Here is a 4,908-nt window from a genome sequence, read left to right on the forward strand (position 1 = left end):
TTCATTTACAATTTTTTTTTCATTATAATACTTTTTTTCAAAAAAAAAAAACAAAAAATAAGATAGAAAAATATATACAAAATGAAAATATCGATATGCCATTATAATCTATTTCTTCTCCTCTTTAGATGAGGAGTTTAACCCACCTAGCCCCGCCCCCGGCAAATCCCCCGCTACTACCACGTATCCTACGACGCCACCAAATCCTGCCCCTTCCAAATCCTACACAGGCTGGAATCCTACGTCACCAAAACTCACCCACTTCAATCCTGAAGCATCAAGTCGTCCTGACATATGGCGGATCTGAGACACCCAGAAATTCATCTCGCGAAGCGGATAGAAATAATCCGCTATCCCTAGCATCCACTGACCACCTCGCAATCACTGCAACGGGCGTTGCAATCAAGCAGGGGCAATGAGCAAGGTAATTCCGACTGCGGCTCTCTAGATTTCGCGAGCCCCTGGAATCATTGGTGGGAATTTTCATTCGTTAGGTTGGAACGGCCGGGAGCTATCGCGTGTCTCTCGCTGAGGGTAGCGAGATGATGCTGGCTTTGAATAGCCTTTATGTCTGTACATTTTATATATAATATTTTATATGTATATAATATATATATATATATATATATATATATATATATATATATATATATATATAATATACAGAGAGAGAGAGAGAGAGAGAGAGAGAGAGAGATGTGAATAAATTCTTCTGTTAAAATAAGGTACGTCTCAAGTATAAAAAAGGCCCATTAGAACAGTTTGTTTTATAAGGTTAGTCCCACGAGAAGATAGATTATCCATTAGTCCTTTAAAAACTTTTAAAAGAGTGTTTTAATGGGTCTTTTATACTTGTATATATAATATATGATATATATATATATATATTATATATATATATATATATATATCATATATATATATATATTAATTTATACATATCTTATATCAAGTTCTAATATATTATAATACTAAGAATTATGCCGAAAACAATACGAAGTGATTCACACCTCGTTAATTCCTCGTTTTTATATAAACATAAACAGAATCCCACAACAAACTTTACTGGCGTATTCACCCACATAAAGGCGCCTCTCGGTCGTTAAATAAACGACCCACCAAAAAACAAAATAGGAGGGAGGTAGTGATTCTCAAAGAAAAAAATAGAAAAGAGGAGAGTAGTAGTGATTCTCAAAACCTGCAATGAAAACGGACGTGCACCGAATACGAACTTCCAAAAGTGGAGAACCTTTCATACGTTGGTCACGAATGTATAACAAACCCATTCATACAATATGTATGACTGAAGAGGGAGGGAGAGAGAGAGAGAGAGAGAGAGAGAGGACTTGCTGTATATAGACGAGCGGAGGAGGAGGAGGAGTAGGAGGTACTATTCATCCACGCTTTTGAATCGTGTTTTGCTTGTGATTCTCCAATTTTTTTTTTTTTTCTTTTTTTTTTTTTTTGTCCCTTTCAGCTTTTTCCCCATGTATTATTCAGCTGTAGACTTATCCACCCATCGAGATGTAGAGGTAAGAAATAAGAAACATTGGAGGTATGGAGAGGAAAAACTTAGCTTTATGTCTAACCTAAACACGAAATCTATTCGACTGACATCTGTATAAAAGAATAAATAATTTCGGGTTGACAGTACGGTACGGTAACTGAAATTGTACGTCAGATCAATCTGGCCCACTATTCCGGCAGTGTGTTTGATTCTCTCTCTCTCTCTCTCTCTCTCTCTCTCTCTCTCTCTCTCTCTCTCTCTCTGCATTTTCTACCATTTATATCTCTTTTATATAAAAAGTATCTCTCTCTCTCTCTCTCTCTCTCTCTCTCTCTCTTCGCGTGTTTAGCGATTCGCAATACGATGAGGTAGCAGGAGGGAACTGGCATTTCTCATCTATGAAATCAGCAACAGTCCTAACCAAAAGATGCAAAAGCATTCCATAGATATATTAGAAGGATATAATCCTTCAAACTGGAACAAATCTAATGAAAACATCTTGAAAATAATTGAAAGAAGTTCCAATAAAATCCAAGTGTCAAGAGACTCATAAAGAAAATATACATAAACCAACATATTCCGACAAAGAAAATGAATAGGTGAATCTTGAATGAATCCTAATTGATGCATTAGGAAAAAGAATTCCAAAAGCATGCAAACTGTGTAAGGTTTGGTAGTATAGCATAGTCAATCCACAAAACCTAATCAGAAAATGTGCTGCATGCAACATTCCGACCCATCCACAGTGTGCTGAGGTAATACAAGATTTGAGAAAAGATACAAGAATTTTTTGTTCAACATGTCTATCATGGATAGACAATGTTATTTAAATCAAGATTGAATGTACAAATAGTTGAGGATGAAGAAGAAGAGGAAGAGGAAGAAGAAGAAAGAAAAAGAAGAAGAGGAAAACGGAAGAGAAGTAAACAAAAATGAAATGACAGAAAAAAAATAAGGAAAACAAAGAACAAGATAAAAGTATGGATGCAGAGATACTCTTGATATACATATGAGGCAATAAAAGCAGCATACCTACGAAGAAATAAAATTACGATATGACAACAGAAAAGCAAAATCCCGAAGAGGCTCTACCCCAGAATCTACACAATGACGGAAAGAGAAAAAAAAATAGACAGAAAGACAAAATCTGCAACCTTTTGAAAAGAGGGAATTGCAGATTTGGAGAAAGATTGTTACTACAAACATCCTAAGATATGTCAAAACTATGAAATATCATGGTAAATGTGCTTACTTAGATGGAAATATGGGATGATTGCAGAGATCTGCATCCAAAAATATGTACAAACCTAAAAAGAAGGAAAGATGTAAGTTCGACAAAAAATGCAAATATATGCACCCTGTAGCATGAATCATAATCAAATAAATAACCACCAAGTAATAAAATCCAAAATAAGAAAGAAACAAATAAAGAGAGAAATCAAGAATATCAGGTAAAAGAGAAAAGCAAACCACCAATGAGATATGCAGAGGTGTCAGCAAAAATTTCAAAGCATCAGCTCCGAAATTCTACTCAAGAGATAATAACTGTATTTATTATGCAAGAGGATATTTGCAGAAACGGAGAAAATGCAGATTCAGACACAAAATGAATAATTATGATGAAGGAAGATCAAATATTATGGAAAAGTTGGTTTGGATTTTTTTAATGTCAGAATTTCTGGAAATGAAAAAAAGAACAACATAGAACAGGAAAGAGACATGGGAAAATCCTTATTACTACCAGTATTAAATGAAGGAGCACGCAAACCATCATAGTGATGAATGCGCAGGGTTTAGTTACGAGTAACTCAAAAAGAAAAATAGAGTACTTAGAAGAACTAACCCAAATGAAAAGAAAATAGATATAATGAATATAAGTGAAACCTGGTATCCCAAGAGACTGGGAATGATGATCAAATAAAGGGTTCCAAACTTATAGATCAGATAGAAAAAAAATCGGAATCAAGGGGGAACCGCAATATGGGAAAGACAAAGAAAAACAAGGAAAATATATGAGAATATAGTAACTCAGATGTGAACTAATAGCGGTAGAATTTGAATCTGAAAAATTGATGAACTATAATATATAGACCTCCTAATACTAAAGAGTTTGACTTAATAATTGAAAAATTGGATGATATATGTAGAAATCACAAGGACTGGGACTATTCTCCTATCTGGTGACTTCAACTTTCCTTTCGTAGAATGGAAAGAACGAATAGGAGATTGTGGTTGTACTTATACATATAAAAAAGAGAGTAATAGTAGTGCAGAAGATAAGAGGCAATTTGAAAAGCTATTAGATATGCTACTAGAATACAACATTCAACAAATAAATCACCTGCCAACAAGAAAGGAAAATACTTTAGACCTAGTATTTGTGAACGAGATGAATTATGTTAAAGAAATAATAGTTTATAATGCGAGTATTTCAGACCATAATGTCATAGAATTAACAGTTCATTCCAAAGCAAGTGGAAAATAGAGATAAGCAAGAAATGAAAAAGTGGAAGGATATGGAAAATCCAACTTCTACAGTAAAAATATAAAATGGGGTCAGAAATTAATGAAGAATTTAAACAAAGATTGGGATAACATTTTCGTAAGTGATGACATAAGGGTAAAATACGGAGATCTTATATAAAATATTGGAGAAAATAGTGGAAAAATATATACCGCTAGAAAAAAAGTAAACATCATTCATGCATACCAAAGAGACAGAAGGATCTTGTTCCAGAAAATCAGAAAAGTGGAAAAAAGGTCTTGCAAAAGAAAAATGCATAGGAAAGTTATAGAACTAAAAAGTAAGATAGAAAATGCAGAACAAAAGATTATACCAATCAAAAGAAAAATGAAAAACGGGACTTGGAAGAAAAAACCCTATTAAATATCAGCAAACCCCAAACTATTATACTCATATCGAAGAAGATGAATAAAAGAAGAATAGAAATAGGCCCTCTGAGAATTGAAGGGAAGATTAACGAATGAAAAAAAGGAATTTGTAACATACTGGCAGAACGATATAAGAGAGAATTCACCCCTACAATAGATAATGAAGATAATATAGAGAGTAAGGGAAGGAAAAGAAAACAAATAGTGAATATTTAGCTGACATAGAAATTAATGAAGCTGATATTGTGCAGGCAATTAATGAAATTAAAATGGAGCTGCTGCAGGGCCGGATGGAGTCCCCTGCTATTTTGTTAAAGAAGTAGTTCATTCTATCGCAAAGCCACTTGCAATATTATTAGACAAAGTGTAGATACAGGCAAGATTTATGATGAGCACAAATTAGCATATATCACCCCTACTTTCAAAGTGGATCAAGACTAGAGGCAAGTAATTATAGGCCTGTGAGTCTAACATCACATATTATGAAAGTGTATGAAATGGTAACTGAA

The sequence above is a fragment of the Macrobrachium nipponense genome, chromosome 20 (genome assembly GCF_015104395.2).
Source record: "Macrobrachium nipponense isolate FS-2020 chromosome 20, ASM1510439v2, whole genome shotgun sequence".
NCBI lineage: Eukaryota > Metazoa > Arthropoda > Malacostraca > Decapoda > Palaemonidae > Macrobrachium > Macrobrachium nipponense.